At 43.5% G+C, this 8,798-nt stretch overlaps 1 long non-coding RNA gene across 1 annotated transcript; it reads right to left on the bottom strand.

The window, feature by feature from the left end:
• Positions 1-5,866: 5,866 nt before the first annotated feature.
• LOC311189692 lies at positions 5,867-8,267 on the bottom strand. Its single transcript, XR_014617175.1, has 3 exons — positions 8,170-8,267; positions 7,968-8,027; positions 5,867-5,945 (listed from the first exon to the last, which is right to left on the bottom strand). It is a non-coding gene; the product is annotated as an uncharacterized lncRNA (long non-coding RNA).
• Between the last annotated feature and the right edge of the window lie 531 nt (positions 8,268-8,798).

Genomic DNA, 8,798 nt, shown 5'->3' with positions numbered 1-8,798 from the left:
AGCATGATTTCCCCTTGGTGAATCCATGCTGACTACTCCTCATGACCTTCTTCTCTTCCAATTGCTTGGAGATGGCATCCAGAACAAGCTGTTCCATCACCTTTCCAGGGACAGAAGTGAGGCTGACTGGCCTATAGTTGCCCGGATCCTCCTTCTTGCCCTTTTTAAAGACCAGCGTGACATTGGCTATCCTCCAGTCTTCAGGCACTTCTCCTGTTCTCCAAGACCTGTCGAAGATGATAGAGAGTGGCTCAGCAATCACCTCCGCCAGCTCTCTCAGCACACATGGATGCATCCCATCGGGGCCCATGGATTTGTGTGTGTTAATCCCTTTGACAGGCTCCTGGACCACCCCTACCTCAACCAGAGGGAAGCTCTTCATTTCCCAAACTCTATTACTTTCTTCCAGTGTCTGTGGGTCCCGAGGGGCCTTTGAAGTGAAGACCAAAGCAAAGGCAGCATTCAGTATCTTCACCTTCTCAGCATCCCCCATTACCAGGACACCTGCCTCGTTCAGCAAGGGACCCATATTATCCCTGGTCATCCTCTTACTATTCACATATCTAAAAAAAACCCTTTTTATTATCCTTTATGTCCCTTGCCAGTTTCAATTCCAAGTGGGCTTTAGCCTTCCTAGTCACGTCCCTACAGGCCCTGACAACATTCCTATATTCTCCCCAGGTGCTCAGACCCTTTTTCCACAATTCATAGACCTTCTGCTTCCCTTTGAGTTTACTCATTAGGTCCCTGCTCATCCATGCAGGTCTTCTGCCTCTCTTACCCAATTTCTTGCTCAAAGGGGTGCACTGGTCCTGGGCTTGGAAGAAGCGCTGTTTGAATGCTACCCAGCTCTCACAGGCTCCCTTTCCTTCTAACAGCATAGCCCATAGGATAACTCCTATTAGGTTGCCGAAGAGATCAAAGTTTGCTCTTCTAAAATTCAGGGTAGCTATCCTACTTTTTCGCTTGCTTCTTCCACTCACGATCTTGAACTCTACCATTTCATGGTCACTTTAAGAAGTGACCATGCATGCTATGTCTGCTTTTACAGTAGCTTCCACCCAACAGTTAGAGTTCAACTATATAGAATTTTCACTTGCATTATGGACAAAACATTTTATCATGGGTACTTAATTTTAAAACTATTTTGGTTTTTTGAAAGGGGAGCCAAACTAATCTGCAAACACAGTAAGAGTCACAAATTATAGCTGCCAGATCTTAAGTACTTTCTGCTTCTTTGCTAGGTGTCATGACTAAGCCTGTATATGTTAAATGTGGAGTAACCCTGACAAAAATAAAAAACCCTGGGGGGTGGTGGTGGGGCAGGATGGGACACCAAATGCCCCATGAAAATAGTTTAAACACCATAGCTCTTCTTGACAAGTTGAACTTGGTGAGAGACAGGCGCTCATCTGCCTTGAGGGAGGCTGACTTTTGCGTGCGCAAAGTTAGACTGGGAGCCAAACGTCTGTTTATGCCTTCACAAACCCTCCCTAGGAGTAAACTGCTGAGGCCACACAGCAGGTCCAGAATATCTTCATCATCTTAAATGTACTTGCCCAAACAACTCTGCTTTTCACCTTTTATCGGTGATAGGGTTGAGTGAGCAGGGAGCTTTTGAGTGATGAGCGTGACAAAGACAGACCAGGCACTGCTAGTGGGAAGAGGCATCCTCATGCCCAGAAAATTAGTATAAACCTTTATTTTACTCCTCTCTAAATTTTTGCTAGAACTGTCCTAGTCACTTATATCATTGGTGTATTTATGAATAAAACCTTTGCCTTTGAACATGTACCTACAAAATACTGCAAAATTTTGCAATCAGTGTTAACCTTATACTCAAATGATTTATTGTGACCTCTACCGTTGTTTTGGAGCCTTCTGAGATATGTAGAGATACAGTCAGGTTACTGTACATCAAAGTAGGTACATACTTTTATACAGTGATCTATTAATTCATGATTGAGATATAGGCACCTCAGGGGTGGGATGATATAGGATTATAATCATAAGCAATAGAAAAGCTTTATTGACATGAATATTAGATCTTTGACTTGGTCAGATACACAGAGAAAAGCTTTTTTTTTAATTCCCCTGTTATTATTGGCACTGGTGAGAGGAATATTGCTCTGCAAAGAGGCTGATAATGTAGGATACAGGAATACAGCTGTGAATATACTGTTTTCCACCAACATGACTTTCATAAGACATCTTGAAATTGTTTGGTTTGGTTATATTAATGTTACTCAACAGAGATGTGGATGTCATACCTAAAACTTTTGTCTCTGATACAAAAACATTTGCTGCTATCTGGGTCAAAATCAGTTCCTACGCAGCCAGATGGCGACCCTTGCATTGTATAATTGAGATTATATTAGTGGTTCTGTCTTATATTGGTGTAAATATTATGGACTTGGAAGCTCTCATTGCTTTTTTACCAAATCCAAGCCCAGTATCTATTACCAATGGGAAAAATACAGAGGCTCTGGTCTCTAGCAGGTCAGCTTTGTTATGCTTGGTTTTGAAATAAGCTCTCTCTCTCTTACACACTGGCTGCTTCAGATATTTGGGGTCTCTAGACAGCATTAAGCAATTTACTCTATAATGTTTCAATCAAGCCAGTGGTTTGTTAGAGAAGCAAAAAGTTAGGCTGTGGTGGCAGAAGCGATGTTGAAGAGGTCCTTGCTCCGAGGAAATGGCACTTTATTTGTTACGAGTTACTACTCAGAATAATTGTGACTGCTGATTGCATGAGGACTCCTGAAGCTACCTTTATGCTCTGCTCTTGTACGGCCTCTGTGTTATGAAAAAAATGGATCCGTTTTCTCTTTTTCCATTTGCAGTTATTTATCCCATTTATTCAAGTTATTACAGGTACAATTTCACAGTGCCGCCGCGGTTGTTTCTGGGCACAAAAACAGATGCTGAACTGTACAGGTTTATTCTGAATGAGGATCTGCTCTGAAGTGGAGTAGCAAATTATTGTCTCACTTACTGTCTTGGATCAGCGGATTAATTTTAATCCATGGCTAAACAGACAGTTAATTTGGCTGTTTCAGCAAGTGCAGCGACTGCTTGACTCCAAGCCAAGGATCCTCCAGTGGAGGTCAGGACCACACGCCTGGCGATGGCATTTCCTATCTCTGTCATTCAAAAGGACAGCAACTGGAATTTCTCTGTGCTGTAACACAGGAAACAGAACTTTAAGGAGTTTTGGTCTTGTTGTTTGATCCAATACAGCCCCATACAGAGCAATCTGGGTTCTTAATGTTAAAACCATCCTCCTGAAATCACTCAAAGATTTTAGATTTTAGTCCAGTTCCCAATGGATAGGTGCTGATGTTACCAACTAAATAACCAATTAAATGGCCGCTAATTGGGGGGGAGGGGGGAGAAGAGAAAAGTCAGAAGGTACTTGGAACCAAAAAATTCCATCACATTTTTGCTGTTATACTTCACTTTGGTAGGACGAAGGTGTTACCTGTGTTGTGCCTGATCAGCAGGTGAGCTGAAATACTGCCTGAAAGCTACTAGCCTGCTATCTTTCATGAGCACTCAACTCCCTAAACCCACAAAACTTATGTTAAAATAAATGAGATACCACTAATACCCCTAAATTTGCAGTGGGGCCAACTGAAATGAAAAATCAATAAATCAAAATTGATAAGTAATAGAAAAATCAAAGAACCAATGCCAACCCCTATATTTTTATGGAAATTAAAAAGATTAGCAGTAAATTAGGTAAAGGATAAATCTTGTGTAGCCATATAATAGTTTGCACATCCAGACATACAGGCACTCTCAGATTAAAAGAGCATTAGAGGCTCCAGAAACATTTAAAGCCAGTAAGAAGCAGTAAGCAGTGAGAGAATGAAAGCTAATCATGCTGCTCAGTGCCAATCCCTTGTGCAAATGCTTATCATGAGGCCTGCAATGACACCGTCATGTATTTGGACATGATCAAGAATTTTCCAGGAAAAACTGTTTTCCTCAAAGTTCAGACTGTACAGTAGAAAAACATTAGCTCTGAAGCAATTGGAAGGACATTTAAAAATGAAGGGAAAGAGACCATGTGGTAAGCAAAACGCAAGTTGCTGTGGTGTACACCTAAAATTGAAGCATCCCTGATACTTTCACCCGAAGAGACATGCACTTGGGTCTCTTCTGAGTCAGCACTTTATTTCCACATTCTCTGATACCCTGGGCTTGGTCCTCTCCTATTTTCTCCTGCTCCTTCCCCCTTTTCACAAATAACTTTACAAAGCCTTTGTTTTGTCCACTCTTGTGCAATGGGACTTGAACGCAATTTGATGGAGCCCCAGGGCTTTTCTCCTGTATCTTCTTCACAAGCATCCCTTTGGCATTCAGAGCTTTGGCATTCATGGGTAAAGCTTTCTTCAGGAGCTAGATTCAACTGCTAAGCTTACCTGCATGGGGCTATTGGTTTTGTTTTGGCACAGAAAATCCTGATCTGAGCCCAACACTGCTCCTGTTCTTCTCCTGTTCCTCTCCTGTTCCTCTCCCCACCGTGCTATAATATCTGGGTGCTTAGCAAACATCTTTTACAACCTCAAAATCGAAGGGATGAGATCATACCATCCTTTTAAATGGATCTGTATTCCAAAGAAATGAGATTAAAGGGAAAAAAAAAAAGGCATTCTAATTTTGGGTATCCAGTTAGAGAGAACATCTAGTTGATTTTTCAATCCTTTTGGCATTCTGCATCACTTGGCATAGTCAATGCAGTCCCTTGGGTTTTGTCTGAGGTAATGGGTGATTCACTTACACCTACCAGACCCCAAAATTTCAAGGTGGGCTGAAAATCTCAGTTAATCATTACCTCTGGAGGCAACTTTCCCCACGCTGCAGAAGCTTTGAGGTGAAAGGGGAATGGAAGCAAACTCAGCTGTAAAACTCGGCTATTTCCTTGCCACAAAGCCCTGCTTTCTCTCCTTGTCATTCTCTACCTCGTACATGAACAGTACCCAATTCTGGGAAAAATTAGACATGTATCTAGTGAATAAAAACTACAAAGTTCTGGTCTGTTCCCAGAGGAAAGAGTACCTTGCAGGGTTTTGTTTCTGCTTCAGATTTGTGGAATAAAATCTGTGTGGTCACGTATCATAATGTAGGGAGACTGAATGGAGGTGCTCTGAAACCCTCAGGTCAGTCATTTCTTTAACATCCCAGTGCCTGACGCTGCAGCTAGTGTTGAATACACAAGACGCTTCCTTAAGTAAGTGGCAACACAAAAAAAGCCAAAAAAACCCCTCCAAATCATTTAAAAAATGTTCGGAATCAGCTTGGAAGGTCATTTAATTTTTAATTTTTTTTTTTTAGCATTAGCTATTCCACATAAAAAACACTAACAGTGCAGCTGAATTGCACCATTTAAAAACAGTGAAATACAACATTTTGACTTTCAGAATTTCTGCTGTGTTTCAAATGAAATTCAGCCCAGCTACGCTGGACACCCTGCAATTACACACCCTTGCTCTTGGCTGACAGCGTTAGTCGGTTTTGCTATCCTTGCCCTGCTAGTCCCTTTTCTCCCCTCCAGACTCCTCAACCAAACGGCTTCTCTCTGCTTTCCCTGCACAACCTCTGTGTCTCCTTACCTAATCAGTCCCAGGCTCCTGCCTCCAAACACCAGTCCCGGTTTTCCTCTCTGGACTGCTTGGCTGCTTCCATCGCCTGCTCTGTCAGGCTGGAATTTTTTTTTTCCTCCCCATTGTATTCACACAGAGACCATTCTTCTTGACACAACCTTCAAATCCTTCGGAGCTTAGGAGAGATAGGATTCCTACCGCTCAGATCCTGTGCCAAAGCTTGGGCTCACTGGGAAAATTTGGAGGTAGGGATTAAAGTGGAAATCTAGCTTCACCGCTGTATTCTTAAGCTTCTGTTCGTGGCAAGGGCCAATCTTCAGTCATCCTTTTTTCCTGCTAGAATAAAAGAAATCGTTACCAAAATTTCTAATACTTTCAAGTTAGCCACATTTGGAGAAGTGGAGAGGGAAAAGGCATTTTAAAATAATTTTTTTAAAAAAAAGGTCACATTTTGAGTCTGTGCTTCAAAGCTTGAGGGCAGCAGTGCATTTCAAAGGAAAAAAGTTTCCTTTTTTTTTTTTTTTAGTATGAGCGAAACTGTTTATTTTTCCATAACCTTGTTCTTGGAAATGGACAAATTGTTTTGGCAGGTATTTTCAAAATAATCTGCTCAGTACAGACAGTCAGCATATCAGTTTTCAGCCCAAGCGATGATGTTTTTTCTAAAGCTACATGCAAGAGAAAATACGATCTCTGCTGAGAAGTGTTTGCCAACCCCAGTACAAGGAATGGCAGCACATCCGCCTTAGAATATCATCATGGATTATGTCCTATGAGGATTTCTAATTATTTTTTTTTCAGATATCAGCCACCTCATGGAAAGACAATAGGATGAGTATGGGAGGAAAGGATAAAAAAGTCAGAGATAGAACCCAAAAATCCTGATCTAATTCCTAGCCCCTCATCTGTGTGCCTGTTCCTGAGGGGTGTTACTTGTATAATGGTCCTCAGGTGTGGAGCACTGCAGGTCAGAGGTAGCATCCCTATTGTGCTTTCTAACTCTCTTTGATTTAAAGTTATGGGGAAGGTTTAAGAGAAGGCCCAGCAGATGGGTGCGGGAGAGAGGTGCATATGATAGTTTAATTCTGCTAAGAACAGGCAGCGTCCCATAGCAAGCCCTGCAGCTTGGGTGAGTACATCTGTACTATATAAAAATAATAATTCACTTATTTTTGAGGGGCCTGAGGCAACTTGGGGGCCTGTGTAAGAAAGGTGTGAGGGGGAGAGCTGTGGGTGTAGGGCTCTACCAAGACAGAGCAGGTTGCTGGTGTGATCAGTTTGGATGATGGCCACTGCCTTTGCTCTTGCTCTGAGTCCCCTGCTGGGGTGAACCCCTGTGATGGCACAAGCCAGAGTCGCTGGAGCCCTGAGGCCAGACAAGCCGCTAAAAACTTCATGCTGCTGTCTGGCTTTTAGGAGAGGAAGAAGCCCAGTTAAGTGTTAATAGTAAATGATGAGATAGCCCCATGCAGACCAAGAACCTCTACTAAAAACCACCACAACAGCAATAACAAATTCCTTAGCTTAAACTTCAGAGGGGAAAAAAAAAGAAAAAAAACAAAAAAAAGAACAAGAAAGAATTGCCAAATCAAACTGCTGACTCCTTTTTTCTTATCAAAATACTGCAGCATACATCTTAACAACACAAAGTAAATCAAATGCGGGACCAGCTGGAGCTGGCCAGCTTCTTGACCCTCCCTTGATATCAGGTGTGTGCCGCACTCCTCTGGCACATTAATTTATGATCTCAAGTAACTGAGAGCCCCTAAAACTTAAAACTTTCAGTACAGCTGTTAGGATGAGGTTGAAGGTTTTCTTTGGAAAGTGTCGCCCCTAGAAAATGTTGGAGGCCTTCCCACTCGATGGAGCTACTCCCCTGCTGATGTCAGTGACTTTGTTCCCTCTATATCTCTTATTTTTACTCATGCACAATGTGACAGACTATAGGATAAATTTTAGAGGTATGGCCAAAGCCTGCACATGTGTATCCAAGCAGCTGTCAGTCCTCTTTTATATATGGAGCTGCTTCTTTTGGGGTGGTGGTATGGGGAGCTTGGCAGTGTTTATAGAAATGCGTTCCTAAAGAAACCTTTCAGCTCAAAAAAAGGAGGGGGGGGTGGAAGAATGTCCAGGAGCATGCTCACAGGGCGTACCAAATTGAGAGCAGCTCACAGGCAGCCCTACCTGCTGTGCACGATCGGCGGCAGCTCTGAGGACAGCGTGTGCCTATGTGTGTGATCAATATGATCTATTGTGAAAGAAAGCCTCCGTGTTTCTGTGGGGGAAGGAGGTTCAGAAAGAAGCTCTTTAATTATTACCTGTGGAAATGTTAAAGTATAACTCAGTACTAACACGCACCAGTCCCCGTGCTGGGAGGGGTGGGGGCAAGTCAGGCATCCAACCTTCCTGAAGTCTGTACTGGATTAAAAGAAAATAATTTTTAAAAAATTAAATTAATTAAAAGGACGGGGGGCGAGAGGGGGAGGGAGGCACACACAAACATAAAGCGTTAGCAAGGTACCAGTAGGGAGAAAAGCAGTTTGTGTTTCAGGGCACTGACCTCTTTTTGTGCTTTGCGGGGGGAGCAGCCGGACAGGCTCTGGAGCTGTAGTACCCACCCGTGACGCCGCGTGCACCTCCCCCCACGCGTGGTTCTAACACTCCTCCGAAAGGACTGAATCTTCCGCCTCTCTGCCACGACCTTTCGCTCGCACTCGTTGCTGAGCGACTCCAGACACCCCCCTAATACGCGACCACCCCTCCCCACTCCCCCTGGGGCCGATCAAGATGCGCAGGGCTGCGCGGGCAGAGGCCCAGGGGAAGACGTGAGAGAAGGGCGGGCGGGTGCATCGCCCTAGCGCTACTTAGACATCTCTTCGTCCTTTTCAAAGATCACGTCCCCCTTAAAAAAGGGGGGGGGAGGAGAGAGCCTTGAGGTCGGCAGTATCACGCCGGTCCCACATGTCTGTATCACTGTACCGAGTATTTTATGGGGGTTTGAGGGCGTTTGCTCGTTCGGCAGGTTAACGTGTTAATTGGAAATCGGTCCACATTGGTGGTTTGCAGTCCCAGGTGCGCGATTAACACCCGAGGAAATTACTGATATTTTTTAAGATACCAGAGTGTAAAAATCCAGCGGAAACACCATTTCCTCCGTACTATTAACTAGCAGTCGCGCAGAGAAAATCA

This window comes from Gallinula chloropus (assembly GCF_964237585.1).
Source record: "Gallinula chloropus genome assembly, chromosome: 3".
NCBI lineage: Eukaryota > Metazoa > Chordata > Aves > Gruiformes > Rallidae > Gallinula > Gallinula chloropus.
Note: the sequence above shows the minus strand (reverse complement) of the source record. Positions and strands in the feature narration are given on the sequence as shown.